At 40.8% G+C, this 21,376-nt stretch overlaps 1 protein-coding gene across 11 annotated transcripts in view; it reads right to left on the bottom strand.

The window, feature by feature from the left end:
* Positions 1-596: 596 nt before the first annotated feature.
* Positions 597-21,376, bottom strand: part of LOC106093487 (putative FERM domain-containing protein FRMD8P1) — a 251,624-nt gene continuing 230,844 nt past the window's right edge. For 5 of the 11 annotated variants that reach the window (XR_009397258.1, XR_009397255.1, XR_009397254.1 and 2 more), the window contains 2 exons: positions 4,101-4,201; positions 597-1,844 (listed from right to left, as the gene is read on the bottom strand). The gene's annotated coding sequence lies outside the window, so the exon portion shown is untranslated. The remainder of the gene's footprint in view (positions 1,845-4,100; positions 4,202-21,376) is intronic. The other 6 variants (XR_009397261.1, XM_059363444.1, XR_009397257.1 and 3 more) reach the window with 5 other exon arrangements.

Genomic DNA, 21,376 nt, shown 5'->3' on the forward strand with positions numbered 1-21,376 from the left:
ATTTTCTATAGAATAAAAATTTAGTAGAAAAAATTTGTATAATTATAAAGTCAAATTGTTTTATATACTAAGAACGAGAAACATATGTAAATAGGGTTGTACAAAATTCAATTCTTTTTTTTTTTTGAAATCTCGACTAAAATGGGAAAACTACTTTAAAGGACTGCACTTAAATCGGGAACAAAACTTCCTAGAATAACAACGAGAGATGTCTTTCTTATTTACACTGTTGCCAACCAGTGTGCACCGTATAGACTCCGTCGTGAGTAGAAAACAAAAACAACACTTGTTATCATAAGTAGTGTGAAATGTGGGAGAATTGAAGTGGGAGAATTGAAGTTGACTGTTTGATATCTGGAATGCAATTAAATTTTTATTCTCCGATAAACTAGGTACGAACATCAACATTTTTGCCCAAAACCAGTTGCTCTCTTTTATATTGCCGCCCGTTCTGAACAAAGATTTTATGAGGGAGTTTGAATAAAAACTACAAAGCTACAGATTGATGTTCGTTTGCATGTAATAATAACATGTTGAAAGTTACTCAAATTCATTGATTGACAACTAAATTCCGTTATTAATTCAAATAAATGCAGTTTACATTTCGAAGAATTCAATAAGATTAAATGGAAATTTAAACAGTTTATTGTTTTGGACATAATCATAGATATATGCTAACTGTGATAATGCCTATAAGAATTAATTAAAACTACTTGAAAACGACATTGTCAGATTTGTATATAAGGCAAAACGTTCCAGCAGCGAGTCACTCCTAGCTTATCAATTTTATAAGATGGATTTTGCAAGGATATTGTATCAGCGTAGTTTGGTTGCCTTGCATGAGATAATATTTACACGTAAATCTGAATATCTTTCTGATATTTTCACGTTCCTTGAGAACAAACTGCTTGATACAGTTCGGAAGTCGTCTAGTCTCTGATAGACAGTTTTTTATGTATGTAATTCGTCTCTGGAACTCCCTTATAATACCCTTGAGAAATATCCAAATGCCACTACTTTTAATTATAAGCTTCAAAACTCCTTCACTTTGTTGGACTAATGTTTAAATATTTAACGATTTTGGGAATTACTTTTTTTTACTAATTCTTTATTTCAATAATTTTTTTTAGGTAAAATTATTTTTCAGATTGTACTAAATTATTTTTGTTTTTTTAAATATCGTTTGAAGTAAATATAGTGTTTTTTTATAAGGTTTAATTAATATTCATATACATTTGTCTTTATTAATACGTTGCAATTAGTTTTCTATAAGCACAATTTATCAGAAATGACCTCTAATATTGTAAATTACACATTATGGGTATTACTACAAATATAAGTTGTAAAACTTGTTGTACTTCAAAATAAATAAATAAATACTGGAGTTCTTTGCAGGAATGCAAAAAATAGAGATTTAAACAAGTAAAGTAGCTGAAGATTTAACGGCTGTGGTGATGATTTGTTGCTGATCGGATGGAATAAGTTAAATTTGGTTGCTTGGCCGTTGATTAGGTTGTGAGGGAGGTTTTCTGGTGCCCTTCAATTTGGTGCGTCCACTTTTTGTTTGGCGATGGGTACTTGGATGGATTTTCGTTGGTTCTGATTTGATTCGAGGATGCAAAGTATGATGCAGCAGCGTGTGATGGCAATCTCCACAGTTTCTGCAAGTAAGTTGGGAAGTACAGCGTCGTAAATTATGACTCAGCAAGTAATTAGAACAATAATTGTGTTTGCCTACGACATGTTTGCGCTCGGCGGCTTTCATCTGCAAGAACTACTTACAGAACCGGAGAGTGGTATCTCCAGCAAACTTTGCATTGGTGAATTTTCGGATTTGTTGGCCTCTTGAGAAAAGAAATGAGAAATAATTAATACAGGGGGTCTTAGACTCAATGTAAAAAATCAGAAATCAAAAGATGCGAGCTCTGAGCAAGGTTCCAAATGAATGGCTTTTTGTTGAAAAACATATAAATACGCTGGCATATCTTTTGGTTATTGGGGCATTCCGAAGCTTTGAACTTTTCAGTTCAAAGGGACCAGCGAATTAAATCCCTGTTGTTTCAAAGGGCATTGAAAGTGTGCATCGGTCTGCCGGTAAAGGTGCCATAATTTGAGCGCATGCGCACTTCTTGTAAACGGTACAATGTTACAACTTAAGTCGTGAAATATAAAATTCGGTATTGACAAATCGACACAGTAGAGAACACTCCCCGTGGAACAAGAGTGTATAAATAAATTCCAATTCCAATAAATGCCAAAATAAATGGAAATTTTTCATTGTAAGGCAAATCGGAAGTAGCCAAGCGACCATTAACTCGCAGGAGTCCATTTCCGTCCTGGAAAAGGTTAATAGAACTTAAGGACTTTTTATTAAATACAATCTTTGAATTAGCTATGTCACTATATTCTGGTGAATGATAACCTTTCTGAGATAAAAGTATAATAACCTGTTTGTGTATCTCGAAACGAATTTTTCGCGTAGCTCAAGAGTTTGTTTAAACTGCAATTCGAGCAAAGAGGGAAGAATTTCGATGTATTAACAGATTCATCATAGTCAAAAGAGCTAATAAACACTAATAACCGTATATATAGACGAACGAAAAGCAACCGTTCAACATCGACTAATAGGTTATAAATCTATTTCGGACAAATGAAATTTCCTGTTGGGATATCAAATCGTGGTATTACGTCGTGCGTAATTTTTTGATCAATTATTGTAAAACCGGAACGCATAACGGAAGACTCGCAAATCTCTTGCATAGCAAGAGAAAATCTCTAAAGGGTCGGGTAAGCTGAGTACTGCTGGGAAACTTTTCACTTTTCTTCGTTCGGCTTCCGGGGGTCTCGGAAAAAAGATGGGGCCAGTCAGATAAGCCCTGTCCTAACCAGGTGGGACAGTGCCACAACACATCAATTGCACGACAGCCTCTAGTTCCCAGATCTGCGGGATTCTGTTCGGTAGGGACATGTCTCTAATAGGAGTTGAAAAGGTTGTATCTAATTTGGGAAACTCTATTAGTGATATAAGTCTTCCACATGTATGGGGGTTTGCTTAACCAACCCAACACTATTAATGAGTCACACCATAAGAACAGGTGATACTTTGAGTGTTTGAGGCCAATAAATTTGAGAAAATATCATACGAATACTGAACACGAACACATTCTGCAGCACAATATGCACGTTGAGATAAATCATAGAATCCATGTATTTGTACGTCGTCGGAAGGGCCGAAGTCTATGCACTGGGAAATTTGTATTTCCTAATTCAGAGGTAGCTGGGAAGCTATACATTGCCTACGAGTCTGTGAAGTTGTACTTACCGCTTGGTCCCAACCAAGTCCATCTAATCAAAGACCTTACATTTTGCCCGCATAACTATTGGTGTGAACCAACCTGCTAGGTCATACAGATTTGCGACAACAGAAGGAATTTCCCGCTTCGTAATAGCTTTTAACGCCGCGCATTATTGAACGTATAAGAAAAGGTCTTGTAGACCCTGCTTCATAGAACTGAAGAAAATGGAGTCGTTAAGATCTTGAGGGGAAAGATGTTCTAGAAGTTTGCCGTTATTGGAAGTGATTTTCCTGAGGGGAAAACCGGCAGAATTAAGCACAGAGATTAGTTGAGATTGAGTAAGAAGTGCATCTTCTAGGGAATGTCCATCCGAGAGTATGTCATCGACATATGTTTCCCTACGAAGGCTTGGGGCTGCTAATGAATACTGCATTTCGGAGTCATTGGCTAATTGTAATAGTGTTCTTAGGGCCATTTATTTATACCGAATATTACCGTTTAAGTTCGAAATTGATAACTGCAGAGTCCTCATCCCTTCTAAAAAGAACGCGTTGAAACGGCCTATCTTCCGGGTGAATCAAATTTTGCGGTACATCTTCTACACTTTACCGCTAAAGACATATCGATAGGATCTCCAATACTATAGAATTAACATTAAATCTGACTGCAAAGTTGGCCCCGGATAGAGAACGCCATTAAGGGAGAGATCAGTGTTGGTTCTACGAGATCCATTGAATACGATACGCACTCTTGTCGTTCGACTCTTGGGTCTGATATGCAGAAAATAAACCGACTGGGATTTACCTTTTCACATGAGATTTGCAAAATCCAGGCTTTTCTTGGTCTTCCTTCATCAAATCTCCCGCGGTGTCAACTGGCTGAGCTAAAATGTGCCATGGGTTCACCTGTAAAACGATAAAAAATAGGATGGGGCGTCTTATTAGTAGCCCATCACCCGGAACACTTCCAGAAATTACTATGAAAAAACGAAGAAGATATAAAAATGATCCCCTCATTTTGACGACACCGGCAAACGTTTTAATGGCCATGATTTGTGTATCTGCACCTAGAATTATTTGCACGCATGCCCAGACGAAAGACAAGGACGAACAGACAAAGGACATTTGCTATTAAAATCGTTTAGTTATAGGAAGGAATATATCTTTGGCCCAGCATTTGGAAAATTAGCCTACACGAAGAAATTTCCGATAATGGATTGAGGTTAACTAGTTTCGCTGTGGCAAAGAACACGGTATTTAGCAGCACAAGATTCCAATATCGAATGATTCACACGGCAACACGGCTGCCACCCGACCAAAACACGAGAAACCAAATAGATCATGTTGTGATAGACGGAAGTCGTGTTGGAGGTACCATTGATGCGAGAGGCGAACATCGATTCGGATCATTACCTTGTTGCACCAAAGATTCGCACACTTCTTACTTGGGCGAGAAATGTACGATCTGACACTACACGAAAGCTAGACATCAGAAAGCTGCAAACACAACAGCGTTGCCACCTGTTGTGTTTGCTTATTCCACTCAAAAATAAGTGAACCCCAAATGAATGGCAATTGAAGTAAATAGTTGTAAAATTGACCATGATATTATGCTTAAGATTTTTTTGTCCCGTTTGGATACACAATTCCTTATTTTAGGTATATACGAGTGAGCTAAAATCTAGTTAAAATTTAGAAGAAGTTGGTATATCTGAACTCAATTTCAGCACGTTTTGAACATGATTGTAAGGAAAATTCTTATACGTTCTAATACCAATTGCATACAATTTTGTCATTCGATAACACTTAATTTATTACATATAAATTTAAACATCATTTATTTCTTAAAAATTATTTTTTTTCCTGTTTTATGAAAATTATTGGGTTGCCCAAAAAGTAATTGCGGATTTTTTAAAAGAAAGTAAATGCATTTTTAATAAAACTTAGAATGAACTTCAATCAAATATACTTGTTTTACACTTATTTTCTAAAGCAAGCTAAAAGTTACAGCTGATAGCTGACAGAAGAAAGAATGCAATTACAGCGTCACAAGCTGTCAACGCCGACTATATGAAAAATCCGCAATTACTTTTTGGGCAACACAATAATTTCAACGAATCTGGTATAAGGAGAATAAATAAAGATAAGGTTTTGTAAGGTACATCCCATCAAAGCCCTGCACAAAACCATTCATTGGTGACTGTTTTTGCTGAACTCGTGAACATTGAACCCTCATGATGTATTTCAAGACTATTGAAGTGCTAGAGTATTTTTATCTCGAATTCATAGCCGCTATAGTGAGTTATAAGTTTCGTTGAGATCGTTTGCAAACGGCTTGTTTTCTAATATAAAAACAAGATAAAAGACGTTAAGTTCGGCCGGGCCGAACTTTAGATACCCGCCACCTTGAGTATATATGTAAACCACCTTTTGTCATAATCCGGTGAAAAATTCATAATTTATGCCCCCATAGCAGCTTTATCGAAATATGGTCCGATTTGGACCAAATTCGACACGGGTATTGAGAGGTCTAATAAGTATCAGTAACTGTTCAAATTTGTGGAACAAATTATTGGTCTTTTTGGTAGCCATATCAAAAGACGGACCGATCTGAACCATATACGACGCGGATGTCAAAAAGCCTAACATATGTCAGTATGTCAAGTTAGAGCTAAATCGGATTATAAATAAGCTTTTTATGGGGCAAAGATTTAAAATCGAGAGATCGGTCTATATGACAGCTATATTCAAATCTGGAACGATCTGGGCCAACTTGAAGAGGAATGTCGAAGGACCTAACACAACTCACTCACAACAACACAATGCGCCTTTTATGGGCCAAAAACCTTATATCGAGAGATCGGTCCATATGGCAGCTATATCCAAATCTGGACCGATCTATGCCAAATTGAAGAAAGATGTAGAGGGACCTAACACAACTCACTGTCCCAAATTTCAGCAAAATCGGATAACAAATGTGGCTTTAATGGGCCTAAGACCCTAAATCGGGGGATCGGTCTAAATCTAAATCTGGATATTTACTTTATAGGGTTGGAAATGGATATTTCGATGTGTTGCAAACGGAATGACAAAATGAATATACACCATCCTTCGGTGGTGGGTATAAAAACTAGACGTGTGTGTACGTCTAGTTGCAAGCGGTGTCATATTTCCGATTTGCGTTATACTCAAAATGATGTCAACACATAACGTAATCAACTCAGCAACCGCCCTCGATACACTCTTATGAGGCATATGAATAAAAGTCATGACACTCATTTGCACGTTTGAATGTTTGTTCTTTTGAATGATTCGTCGTGTAACATCGTTTGCCTTCATCCATTTCGTCAAAGGCGTTGCTATGTATAAAAGAATGAGAGCAATAGAGAGACAACTAACTCCTGAAAGCATTAGCTTTAAATCAAATCATAGTGATGATGCCGCGGTGTTGCTTTAGAAACGGTCAGGGATGGAAAATTGTTATCTTGGTAGTTTTGTTGATAGTTTAAAACAGGGTTACCGTTGAGATTTTAGAAAAGGTCGCATAAAAATTCGATTAAAAAATGTTTATAAAAAAACTTTTCCTCAAAAAATAGTAGACAGGGTCTTGTAAGAATTTGTAAGTCGCACTTTTGCAGGAAGTATCGCAGAAAAGTTGTCAGTTTTAAAAGTTAAAACTAAATGTCATTTGACTCGAAAAGGTTGGAAATTCCGACCTAAGTCGCACAACGGTAACACTACTTCACCCTCTTACGAGCCCATGCAAAATAAGATTTAATGCCAATTTAGCGTTGGTTTGGATATTTCATCATTCTTTAACTCGCACTCAGAATCATGTACGGGACATCCAAGAAGGCAAAAAAGCAAAATCAACGCTACTCACAAGCAACATGCGATAACATAAAAAAACCCACCACCTAAAACGTCATGTGTTTGTGTGTTCATTCAAGTATCGTAGTTTTCTTCTATATTCTGTTTGAGTCATTAAAAAATTAAAATATGGTGCCTTAAGGCATGACTTGCGTTCGACCGCTGCAGATCTCTGGTGTGTATGTTTACCCATGCTTTTGCCAAATCAACCACGTTGCCTTCGCATGAATTTCGTACTACGACAGCAGACGACAAGAAAAAAGAATACTCTATCTGAAGTAAAATATCTCCAAATACATCCATTGTACAACGTGCACTCACTGAAATCCGAATGAATATTTCTTTTTGCTGAAGTGCTCCTTTTATGTATTCACTCATCTCATTACTTGTTTACGCAGTTTTACGCATTTCTCAATTGTCCCAAACAATATTGTATTTTTAAACGAAGAGTACAGTTCTGGAGATATTCTATGACTGTTTGTCTTGAAAGCAGAAAAGAATGTCTGCGCAGACCTTTGATTCCCACGAATACTTTATGCAAAGTTTTTATATTGTGGAACAAATTGTGGTTTAAAAGTATTATTAGTTTAAAAATGTATTATATATTTGCAAATATGTAATGTTTTACACAGGGGGCCCATCCCATTTTTTTCAAACTCGAAAAATTATCAAAATTCTTCTGTTGCTGTGAAATTGGTTAAAAATATCTCAATATTTTTTTTATCGGAGATTGTGGTCTATATTGTTTGCAGGATCTGACCAGTGACAGTTGGTTATAAAGTCAGAGCTAAACTCTGAACTGCTTGCCAACACACATAGGCTGATTTTTATCTTTCAAATCCTTTAAAATGCGCTTGTCTTAACAAATATCCTACTTTTATTGTGATAATTTCGTCGAATCAGCTTCATTCTTTTGATAAAACTTTTTCTTTTGCGCTCATTTTTATTTGATTTCAAACTAGTTTTACGATTTCTACAGGCTAAACAAACACACAACATAAAGTTTTAGGCAAACTAAATGAAAACACTAAGGAAATATAATATACAAATATTAAAAAAATAATAAATTTTTAACATTTTTTACGAAAATCCGTTTTTGATGGAAAATATGTGCGGTAAACATTGCATCCAACTATTGCCTTACATGTTTATAATTTGCATTATGTCTTTATAAGTCCTATAGTTTTCGTTATTTATTGGAGACCGATGTCCTTGCGGAATTTCCTGGGTCTCCCCCAGTTTGTGACGATGCAGGCTGGTATCGAGGCCGATACAGACTAATTGCCTTCGGGGATCAAAGCTAAATTGAAATGTGTCGTTGTGCGCTAAAAAAGTTTGGTGAGATCTGGCCAGGTGCAGCCCTAGATTTAGTCAAGAAAGAAGATATTCCTTCTCGACCAATGGCGCATGCTTGGATACCAAGGATTCCTTCAGATCCTGAATCCATACTTGGAAGACTAAGGGAATGTAATCCCAATCTTTCAACCACCGACTGGAAAATTGGTAGGTTGCATGAGGCTGATGGTGACCGCAGACATGCAGTATTCGTACTAAACTCCGGCTGTCTCGCAGACCTCAACAAGTCTGTAGGAATTTCATCCTACGGATCAACAAGTTGAAACTGAAGGACTATAGAAGCGGTGGGTTTGGGGAATCAGAAGATGACCCAGCAGTTATTGCTACACGGTTGCCTGAGGAACTATCGACCACATCGCTAAGTCTGGCGGATTGCAGGAGACTGAAAATTCCCCTGTCACAATCGACACAGAAGGGGATGTTATCGTAATAGGACCCGACAAGCCCTGTGTGGGTGGGTCACAAGGTTGGACTAGGCTCAAAGTATGCGCCAGCGGGAAAGCACGGAACTCAGAAAGTACTTCGACGTCAGCAGTTAGTGAAGCATCTAAGGAGAAACCGTCCACACCGCAAGTGCCCAGAGCAAGAGTGGTGACAAAGCTTTCTCACCTGCCCCTGGATGCGTACGGAAGCTCATCATGACAAGTTCTAACGAATCTTGTGAGAATGAACCCCTGGTGGAGTCGGAAGACGACGCTAACACAATAGTAGTGGAACTTCTGAATCGTGACTATGGTCCGGTTTCTACAGACTAAGAATTCCGAGATTTAAAATTCTCAAGGGTACGGGGGACACAGAGCCTGTTTTCTTGCAAAGAGTAGTTAAATGTTTTTTTTTTCTTCCGTCGCAAAGCACTGAAGATTTAGTACTAGCCAACCTTAAAATAAACAAGTCTAATTACTGCCTGGCTTCCCTATATATGGCACACGATGCAGAGATGCCGCCTTCAAACCTTAAGTCGGTGGTTGAAGCCGCTTCTGTAGGGAAGAAAGGCCTCATTGTAGGAAGTGATTCTAATGTACATCACCAGATATGGGGAAGTTCGGATGTCAACGAAAGGGGTGAGCTGCTTATTGAATATATTATAAGTTGCAATCTGGCGATTTGTAATAAAAGGGATAAACCGACCTTTGTTACCAGGAACAGGCAGGAGGTATTAGATATGACCTTTGTATCGGAATATATAGGTGGAAGAATATGCGACTGGGAAGTGTTGGATGACCACAGATTCTCTGATCATCGTGATATTAGTTTTTGCCTTGGAGAAAATACTGCAGAAGTGGTCCCTCGGCTAAACAGAAAAGATGCGGATTGGGATAAATTTCGGCACAAATTCTGCAGGTCTATCACTTCCAGACAATAAAAGGAAGTGGAAACTACGGAGGATATAGACATTGTGTTCAAGCGGATCAGGAAGGCCCTGAATGACTCGATTGTCTCAGCATGCCCTAGTGCCACGCCAAGGGCAAACAACGACACCAGAGTTGGTTGGTCTAAGGAAGGACTGCAGATAACTCTTCAACAGCGCAAAAACCACAAGACCACCACACGATTGGGACATCAATTTACTGAGCTAAGAAAATATAAGAGCGAGCTTAGAAAGGCTCAGAACAAATCCTGGGCGGAATTCTGCAGTTCCGTTCAGGATATATCTGAGGCCTATGGGCTAAGGAAGATTCTGTCCTCGTGACCTATTACGGTGGGGTATATTCAGAAGTCAGAGAATGTATGAACAATGTCTGGTGAGGAAACACCAGAACTACTCATTGATACACATTTTCCGGGAAATTCTCCAACGGACAACGTGGTGCCAAAAGGGGTTGTCACTGTCGGAGGCCATTAGGGAAATTGTGTCTGAGCCGATAATCCTTTGGGCGATAAGAAGTTTCGACTCCTTTAAGTCGCCAGGCCCTGATGATGTATCACCGGTGGAATTACAATTAGTGAGATATACTCTGCTTGTATTAGAATGTCATATATACCTGTGGGATGGGGGGACACTAAGGTAATTTTCATTCCGAATGCAGGAAAATCCTACCACACGATGGCAAAGGTTACATAGAGGTTCTCTCGCTGTCAAGGAATATACAATGGTAGCATTTCTCGACATTGAAGGTGCTTTCAATATGGTAAAACCGACGTCAATTATGAGTTAGAGCTTCTAGGCATCAACTCTACCGTAAGAAAGTTTATTGATAACTTACTTACTTTATAAAAGATGCATTACGGCAGCCTTGGGATCTGTGGATCTAAAAAGATGGGTCAGTAGAGGAACACCTCAATGAGGTGTACTGTTTCCTCTACTTTGGAATATAGCAATTAACAAAATATTATTGTCTCTGGAAGAAAGAGGCGAAAAAGTGGTCGCGTATGCTGATGACGTGGCAATTGCGGTTAGGGGAAAGTTTCCCAGCACTCCAAGAGATTTACTTCAGGAAGCTCTACGTGCAACAGCAAAGTGGGCTACCGAAAGTGGTCTGGGTATAAATCCGTGCAAGACAGAAGTAGTTCTTTCCAGCAGGAGATACAAGTTGCCTACAATGGAACCTGTCTCCTTGGATGGAGAGAATGTCCCACTTACAGAAAGCGCAAAATACCTGGGCGTTTTGCTGGACAGGAAATTGAACTTCAAATCCAACATTTTGGAAAGGGCAAGAAAGGTCACTCTTGTCCCATACACCTGCAAGAGAGCCGTAGACAAAAGTTGGGGGTTTAGACTGCGTGTCGTGCATTGGGTATATACTGCAGTTGTCAGACCTATAATGCTATATGGCGTTGTGGTCTGGTAGACGGCGCTTCAAAAATCCACCTACTGCTCAGTACTTAACCGGATCCAAAGGATGTCTTGTTTGTGCATTACAGCCGCACTGAGGATGACACCATCTGATGCACTGAATTTAATGCTACATCTTATGCCTCTGGACATTGTGGTTAGAACATTTGAAGCGACCACTGCCGTGAGATTAAAGGAGCTTCTCATTGGTCATGTGGCGGCTATGGACACTGTGTTACCTTACCTACTACCTGAGACGCTTTTTGATAAAAATTGCTGTACCACTATTCCTGATAGAACCGATTGGAACTACGATATCCCTGGTAACAGAAGTTACATAGACTTCTATACGGATGGTTCCAAACAAGACGACCCGGTGGGCTTTGGGGTGTACTCTAAAGATCTAGAAATGGTCGTATCGAAAAGGTTACCCGATCCCTGCAGTGTGTATCAAGCAGAGATACTTGCAATTAAGGAAGTGGTGGAATGGCTAAGATATAATGTCATAACGACGATTGACAAAAATATCTTCCAGACAACCAGGCAGCCGTTAAATCTCTGAGGAAAGTGTTTCTCAACAAGTTGGCTGTACAGTTTAAAATGCACCTGTTCTAGGTCCCGGGTCACAGAGATATCCCAGGAAATTGTAAAGCGGATGAGCTTGCGAGACTAGGAACTACCTTACACATTCCAGGGATACTGGAATCTGTGGGTATGCCTCTAGCCTCTAAGCTAAGTTTTCAGGACAAGGCCCGAAGGACAACGAATGAAAGATGGTCACAAAGAGGGGCTGTGAGCATTTCAAAACTCTGTGGCCTAATCTAGACTTGAAGAGGTCTACCGCTTTGCTGTCATTGGCTAGAACAGACGCCTCAGTCATTGTGTCCGTCATGACAGGTCACTGTCTAATCGGAAATCATGCTGACAGACTGAAGGTTGCCAGCAGCGACGTTCGCAGAAGCTGTGAGGACATCGAAGAAGAAGAGACAGAGTCAGATTTAGCGGATGTGAACATTCGCAAGTTATTGGGCTTTTTAAAGCGATCTAGATGGTTCAACGGTAGGAACTAGAGGGCAGCTTCCTTACTCTGTTCCTGTGGTATCTCAATGGACGAAAACGTCTAAGTGAGTCTGATGGAAGACTTCCACTTAAACCTAACCTACAAGAATTTCTTTATAGCGCAGAACGTTGCCAAACAAATTATGTGCTGTAGAAATTACGTTCCCACTAGCCTGGAGCCGTTTGGTGCGAGTTTTTGTTAGTGGTTAATCTGCCCCATGCCGCTATAGACATACACCTAAGCCAGTAATCTGCTCTAAAAACTAAAAAGTAACCTCGAAAAAGAAAATCTATGTTAGGAATGCTGTGCTATTTACAACATCCTACCGATCCTTAATTGTTTTCTATGCCACGTCCCTAAACTGGTGTTACATGCGCATCGTCGCCCACGCCCTTAACACGGACTGCGTCGATCGGAAAGGCTTCGGGTTAACCAAGTTAATTGGATTTTGCCATCCTCATAGAAGGCGTTAATTTCCTTCTTCCATTCAAAGATTGTTCGTGATCTTACCGTCCTGGTTGTTATTGCCCTTATGGCCATTTTACTGTCCGTAATGATGTTCACACTCGACGTCCTCGCGTTACCACCACACTCCCTCACGCATTTCGTGATCGCCGGATCTCCGCCTGCAGGACCGTATTATGATTAGGCATTAGAAAACAGATCTCAGTCTCGGGTTCTAAATGTAGACCCCCAGGACCACTCTGTCCTCCAGTTTTTATCCGTTGGTGTAACATGATCTTCCAAATGGCAATACCTCCGTCAGTCCAAGACTGTGCCGCAAGTATCAGTACCTCGCACTCGACCTCAAGCGTCATCTCAGGTATTCATTCGGAAACCTCTTCCCTTCTTTCGAGGTTTCCTATCGTCCCCTCGATTATACCGCGATGGTATGAGCTGCTCACATTCTCAATTCATTCTCCCATCGCCTTAAGTCTCATAGTCCAGTGCCTGCGTCACAGTTAATCTGTGTACCAATGGGTCGGATATCTAAAATAGTCTCCAGTTCCTGGTCATCATCGCTCCGCCCATGTCAAGACAACAAGATCACACCTAAGTATTTGACCTTGTCAGATGTCGAAATCGTCTTATTGAGGAAACGTGATGCGTTAAATTGGCCCACCTTCGTCTTCCTCGTGAACAGGCATATTTCAGTTTTCTCTGTGTTAACATTGAGACCTCTGGGTCTAGCCCAGTCATATGCCATATGCAAGACCCTTCTGGAAAGCTGGTTCGGATCCTTACGCCTTAGAAGTATTATAACATCGTCTTCGTAGCAGATGGGTTCAAATCCCTCCTCAGTTAACATCCGTAATAGTCATTTATGGTGGTCACCCATGAAAGTGGTGATAAAATGCCCCCTTGTGGCGTGCCATGTGTCACCCTCTCCCTTATATTTATGTCATGGGACACACAATTTATCAACCTTTTCCTTACCATATGGTTCGGATCCTTACCCTTAAGAAGTATTATAACATCGTCTGCGTGGCAGACGGGTTCAAATCCCTCCTCAGTCAACATCCGTAATAGTCATTTATGGTGGTCACCCATGAAAGTGGTGATAAAATGTCCCCTTGTGGCGTGCCGTGTCACCCTCTCCCTAATATTTACGTCACGGGACACACAATTTATCAACCTTTTCCTTACTATATGGTTTATCCAATCTATAATGACCGGGTGCATCCGGTACTGGTCTAAGAATTGAAGCAATGTGTCGTTCCGCACATTGTTAAACGCACCCTCAATGTCAATGCAAACCGCCATTGTGTACGTCTTGGCATCGAACGATTCTTCTATTTTATACACAACCTCGTGCAGGGCAGTCTTAACCGACCTTCGGTGGATGTCTTACTCTTTATCATGGTATCCACAATACGATACATGGTTTGAATTGCAAATTTTGCCTATGAACATTCCACTATGTAACAGGGCCAAACTTTTCAAATTTCAATGAGTGCAGTCCGATTCAAGTTTAAGCTCAATGATATGGGCCTCCATTTTATAGCCAAGTCTGAACGGTGTGCCGCAGTGCGACACCTCCTTGGGGAGAAGTTTATCATGATATAGTACCTCACATATGTTGCCAGGATTAGGAGGGGAAACCACCTCTGAAATTTTTTCTGATGGTCTCGTCAGTATTCGAACCCAGGCGTTCTGCGTCATAGGCGGACATGGTAACCTATGCGCTACGGTGGCCTCCATTGTTTTAATTAGAAAGTAAGACTTATAAAGGGTGATTTTTTAGTTATTATCTCAGCTTATGCACGTTTCGTTTTTAGTTTCACTCTCAAACATCTTCAGGTTGGTTTAGAATTTAACCATGAGTCGCCTTACAAACGTCTTATTGAATTTCATTATCAAAATGCGTGCTCTGTTAAGAAAGTTCATATAGCGCTTCTTATGTTCAGCGACAAAGCTCATTGTTGGCTCAATGGGTACGTAAATAAGACGCAAATTATTAGGCAGTCTAACACAGAACACAGTCCCTGGTTTCTCACTCCGTCCTCTAGCTTTGATCCATCCGTGTAACATGATCGTTCAGATGGCAATACTAGCGTTCCGTCAATCCAAGAGTGTTCAGCTGGCAGCAGTGCATCGCACTCGACCTCAAGGTTCATCTCAGGTATCCGATCGGAAACCTCTTCCCTTCCGTCCAGGTTTCGTATCGTCGCCTCGACGACTGTACCCCGGGGTTATGAGCTGCTTCCATCCTCAATCCATTCACAGTTAATCTGTAGGTCTATGGGCCGGATATCTAGAATAGTTTCCAGAGGTCTAGCCCAGCCATATGCAAGTCCTTTTGGTCCTTCTGCATAGCTGGTTCGGAACTTACCCCTTAGAAGTATTATGACATCATCTGAGTAGCAAACTGGTTCAAAATCTTCCTCAGTCAGCATTTATATTAGGTTATTTAGTCCGCCTCCTTCTGTAGTAACGCCGGAAATATTCCTTTAGGTCCGGGTGACTTAAATGGTTTGAGGTTTCCTTGACCGCTAATTCCATTATGATAAGCCTGTGATCCATTTTGATAAGGTTTCGATCAAACTCATTATTCCAAGATTCCGGTGTCTCCGTGAGTCCCGTCGTATCCTGTGAAAAATGCTTTTTCATCATAATTCTCAATATGTCCTCCGTTGTCTCTTCTCTTACTCGCATGTCGTCTACTAACGTTTAAGTTTGATCATGGGTTTTTGAGAGAAACTTATTCTTCTTGGCGGCGTCGTTAACGCTATCGACTTGTTTTGCCGCTCTGGTAATCTAATTGTATTCCTTGAGCCATGTGGAACGCACATCCCAGGAATCTTCCACTCTTTCCCAATGTAGTGCAGATAAAGTGATGTCAGGTATGCTCCACCGTCTCCCTGTCTCATCACTGTTGCATCCGACGATGACAAATCTGGGGAAAATAAATACTTTAAATTTTAATAACAAATAGCGTAAGTTCCCGGTCGAGTATCAGTGTTAGCATTGAATAATTGGTAGTTGATGTGGTTCAGTCCAGAAACTTTCTTCCGAGCAGTCCATGTCTGCTTAATTAAGGCAATGTGAATCTAGTCCTTGATGATTTTCTGTATCAGAGTTTGAGTAGCTGTCTCACTCCGGTGGAGGTTAATCTGGATGACCTCAATCATTCGTCCTCCATTATATGGTCGTTTTGGGAGTTGGTGATGGTCTCATGGTCTGCTTCCTGTTCTTTAGGCTGCATTGAGTATCTGCACTGCCTGATGTTTTTATATTAGGATCTTTGCCTATCCTAGTCTTCCAAATCTTGAGAAAGTCGGTAATGGTCCCATCGTCGGGTCCCTGTTCGTAAGCCTGTATTGAGACTACCGTCTCTGCACTGACTGATGTCCCAATATTAGGATCTTTGCCTATTATAGTCTTCCAAATTTTGAGAAACTGGGCTTCTTGGGAGTAGATTTCTCTGTTATCTATCCAAATCATCCTTATCTCGAGAAAGTCGTTAATGGTTCCGTCGTCGGTTCTTTGTTCGTTACGCTGTATTGGGTCTCTCGCCCCTGCACTGCCTGATGTGTTAATATTAGGAACTTTGCTTACCTAGTCTTCCCAATATTGAGAGAAACGGTGATTGTCTCGACGTCTGCCCCACGCCTGTTAGGCGTTATCGAGTGTCCCACCACTGCACCGCCTGATGGCTCAATATGAGGATATTTGCCTATCCTAGTCTTCCCAATCTTGAAAAAGACAGTCATTGTCGGGTAGTACGCCATGCCTTTAGTCTGAGCCAAACTTGTCAATGCCCTCCACACGGAGAGTTTCATCCTCTTTCTCCTTCCTGTGGAAAACCTCCCATTTCTCCACGACCAAATCTTGAATTTGCTTGTTTAAGACTTCCATCATGCGATCCGTCACGTCGTCCACATCCTTGATGAAGACCGTCACCTTTGTGAGCTGTGGGATGTCCATCTTTCTCACAAGGCCGAGCTTTGCGCCCTAGGGAGTGTGGATATTTCCAAAGAGCTTTTTGACGGTATCAATACGTTACGCTGACGTAAAGCGCGGCGTTAAGATGGACCCCCTTCAACATGTTCAAAACATGCGTTCGTACACCAAATGTCTCACCTTGGACAGACGATATGGTGAAATCCTACCGGATACACAGCCGATATCAATGACTGCATTAATCATCTCATCTCTGTTGTGCTTCCTTGGCACTGGCCTAAGAGGGCTTTTGGAAGTCACAGTCCTCCATGAAGACTTAGGGATCGTGCGCGCTTCCTTCGTTCCTGTGCCGACTTTGTCTAACTTCGCAGGACACTGTCTGGAGTCTCCTTTGCGGGAGGGCTGCTTTGGGAGATCTGATTCTCTCCCAGCTTCCGTAGATGTGCTTGGAATGCCAGTTCTATCCATTCCAGCATCATGCACTTTCGCCCGAATGCGCTGCCGGTTCACACTCCTCTATCTCCTTCGTCGTGCCCCGGATCGCTTCCGATTTGCTTGTGAGCTCAGCAATTAGTCTGACGTCTAGCTTGAAGCATTGCTCTCGACTAAAGGTGTCAAGCCATCCTGACCTATGGGAGAGGAGGCCAACATGATACGGTCTGACACCACTTCCGCAGCAGTCGGATTTTTGGAGTTCATTCTTAGCCTGCTACAAAAGGGCTTTAAAATTTTTCGTAATAGGTGCTACCTATTCCGAGTTATGGATATTTTTCATTGAGGAGCGAAATGAAAACACGTACGCTCCACTCATCGGCAACTAGATTTAATTTTTAGTGGCATTGTAAATACGAGCATTTTTTCCACCTAAAGAAAAATTTGAAATATTGTCGCTTTCCGAGTTTATATCCACACACGATAGCGAACCACCCAATGCAAACTGACCTTCACCCAATGACAAAAAACCAAAAATGAGTTTGTTTGCTACACTTTCTGCCAAATAGTAGAAACACAACATACAAACAAACCAAAAGAATCATCATTTCCTGTAACAAACCGTATTTTGTTGTAAACAAAGATTTCTTGGGCTTAAAAGAAGTTTTGCGTTACCAAAGACGATGTTCATAAAATATTAACCGAAGTGACTTAACCATCACAACTTTTGTGGAAAAAGTCTGTTGACTAATAGGACATGCTATCACTTGCTGAACCGATTTTACATACATGATACTCCGTCTTACTTCCTTTCAGTAATAGTCTCGTCTTCTCACGACCTGGATCCCCCATAGTATTTTCGCCGTCCTACCGACCGTCGTCAGAGAAGCCATTAATCTCCTTCTTACATTCCAAAACTGTTCGTGATATTAGCGTCCTGGTTGTTATTGCCCATGTGGCAATTTTACAGTCGGTAAAGATGTTCACACTCGACGTCCTCGCGTTAACACCACACCACCTCACGCATTTCGTGATAGCCCGGATCTCCGCCTGCGGGACCGTATTATGGCCAGGGAGTCTAAAACAGATCTCAGACCTTGGGTTTTCAGTGTAGACACCCGGGCCCACTCTGACCTCTAGCTTTGATCCATCCGTGTAACATGATATTCAACATGCCAATCCAAGACTGTGCCGCTGGCAGCAGTGCCTGCCAATGCCTCGCTAATCACGCTTCTGTAGAGCCATTGGACTATCCTCAAATTCAGGCCCATTTCGACCCTACGGCCCGTCTACATAGTGCCCAATATATGTGAGCCTTCTCAGTACGCTCCTAAATGTGACACTTCCAATCCAGTTTCCTGTCCAAGATCACACCTAAGTTTTTGACCCTGTTAGATATCGAAATTATTTTATTGAGGAAAGGTGGTACGTTAAAGTGACCTACCTTCGTCTTCCTCGTAAATATGCATATTTCAGTCTTCTCTGGGTTAACATTGAGACCTCTAAGTCTAGCCCAATCATACGCTATATGCAAGACCCTTTCGGCCCTTCTGGATAGCCAGTTCGGATCCTTACGCCTTAGAAGTATTATAACATCGTCTGCATGACAGACGGGTTCAAATCCCTCCTCAGTCAACATCCGTAATAGGTCATTTATGGTGGTCGCCCATGGAAGTGGTGATAAAATGCCCCCTTGTGGCGTGCCATGTGTCACCCTCTCCCTAATATTTATGTCATGGGACGCACAATTTATCTACCTTTTCCTTAGCATATGGTTTATCCAGTCTCTAAAGACCGGGTTCACCCGGTACTGGTCTAAGGATTGGATCAGTGTGTCGGTTCGCACATTGTTAAATGCCCTCTCAATGTCAATGCATACCGCCAGTGTACATGTGTTGGCATCGAAGGATTCTTCTATTTAATGCACAACCTCGTGCAGGGCAGTCTCCACCGACCTTCCCTTCATATAGACATTCTGTTTCTATTTGAGCAGTTCGCTGGATGTCCTACTCTTTATCATGGTTTGCACAATACGTTCCATGGTTTTAACTTGCATAACTTTTCTTGCCAGGCTTGGGTATAAGTACGACCATTGGCTCCTGCCTGGCTTTCGGAGCACGCTGTGAATATATTGGCTAGGTGGGGCGCCAGATAGTAACGTCGGAAATATTTCATCAGGTCCGGGTGACTCAAATGGCTTTAAGATCCTCAAGGCTTCGTTGACCATAAATTTTGTTATGATAAGCCTTTGATCAACATCTTTCTTCCAAGATTCTGGTGTCTCCGTGAGTCCCATTGTAAATCTGGAAAATGCGTTTTCATCAAAAGCCTCAACATATCCTCCGTTGTCTCTTTTCTAACTCCCATGTGGCTTACTATCGTTTCAGTTTGGACATGGCATTGTGAGAGAAAACTTTTCGTCTTGGCGGCATCATTAAAGCTGTTAACCTGGCCGCAGAAAAGCTTCCAAGAGGCACGCTTTGCAGCTCTGGTAATTTTATTGTATTTCTTGAGCCGTGTGTAGGTTTTCTTCTTGAGCTGATTTCTTTCCCGAAGAGGACAACTATTTTCGAAGGACCTCACCCGACGAAGGATCCTGTTGGTATTTTCGTCAATGTCTTCTATGCTTGGACAATCTTAATTATCTTGCCCAAGTCTTCTTCTGAGTAGTCTTTCGAATTTTGTCCAGTTGGTTTTCAACTTAAGCTTATCGGATTCGGCGCTGGTCGTGCTATTCTAAAGCAAATGTAGCGATGATCAGAGAAAGAGTGTTCCATGGAGACCCTCCAATCCTGAACCTCATCGATTAGATTTGCTGAACATATCGTCACATCTTATACCTCCTCTCTAATTCTATTATCAAATGTCGATAGTATTCAAGAACTCTGCCAGGGCTAGGCCCCGATCATGAATGTTGGTACTACCCCACGAAATGTGGTGGGGTACCTCATTTTCTGTCTGTTTTGCCTACCTCACCAACCGTTGCAGCTCCGACGTGGGTGGCGGTGTCGGATAGTCGTAAGGCAGATAAAGTGATGCCATGTATGTTCCACCATCTCAGCACTGTTGCATCCGACGTTGACATCTTTGGGGAAAAATATATAATATAAATTTTTATGACAAACTAGCATCCCTGTGGTCCGCTTCGCTAACCCCGTTTTATACTCCCTTTTTAGTGTAGGACTTCCAAAAGCATAGGTAGTCACTCAGTTTATAAGATTATGAAATATTTTAATAATTGCGTATAAAATTTCAAAAATCGGTCCCCTTCTGTAAATAATGTACCAAATAGTACCAGCAATAATATCACATCGAAAAAAACATTATGTCGCCCAATATATATTGTTAAGGTAGAAATAAGCCCTAATTTTGAGCGCTTTAGCTCAGTTGGCAAAGATAATACTATTTTGTATGTTTTAGTACCCATTTTGCACTTTTTGGTACCAAAATGTACGAATTTTGGATAAATAGTTCATTGACCCATTGTTTATTTCCTTCTTGTATCTACATGCTAAATTTCAGACCTCTATCCTCATCTATGAAGAAATTAACAAGTGGTACCAATTTTGTACCAAAATGTGCGAATGGTGAATAGATCAATTAGCCACCCGTCATATATTTCTTAGTTGTATCTACGTGTCAAATTTCAGACCTCAAAAACCTTCTGGACAGAAAGTACAAAATTTTATCAATTTTTGTACCAAAATGTACGAACTTTGAATAGATCATTAAGTTATCCATCATTTATTTCTTAGTTGTACCTGCATCACAAATTCCATTTGTCTAGTTCCATCTACAAACAAAGTACCAAATATTACCAATTTTGGTACCAAAATTTAAGAATTTTGAATTTTAAGTTCTACCTACATCCCAAATTTCAGTCCCCTAGCTCCATATGCACGGAAAGTACCAAATAATTCCGATATGGGTACCAAAATGTACGAATTGTAGAAAGATCATAGGCACCCATCATATTTTTCCTATTTGTACATCTGACCGGACCTCTGACTCCAACTATAAAGAAAGTATCAAATAGTACCAATTTTGGTACTAAACTGTTTGAATTGTGAAGAAATCATTTAGTCGGCCTTTATATATTTTTAAGTTCTACCTGCATTCCAAATTTCAGACTTCTTGCTCCATCTGAACAGAAAGTACCAAAATGTACGAATTTTGCGTAGATCAT

Source organism: Stomoxys calcitrans, chromosome 2 (genome assembly GCF_963082655.1).
Source record: "Stomoxys calcitrans chromosome 2, idStoCalc2.1, whole genome shotgun sequence".
NCBI classification, from domain to species: domain Eukaryota; kingdom Metazoa; phylum Arthropoda; class Insecta; order Diptera; family Muscidae; genus Stomoxys; species Stomoxys calcitrans.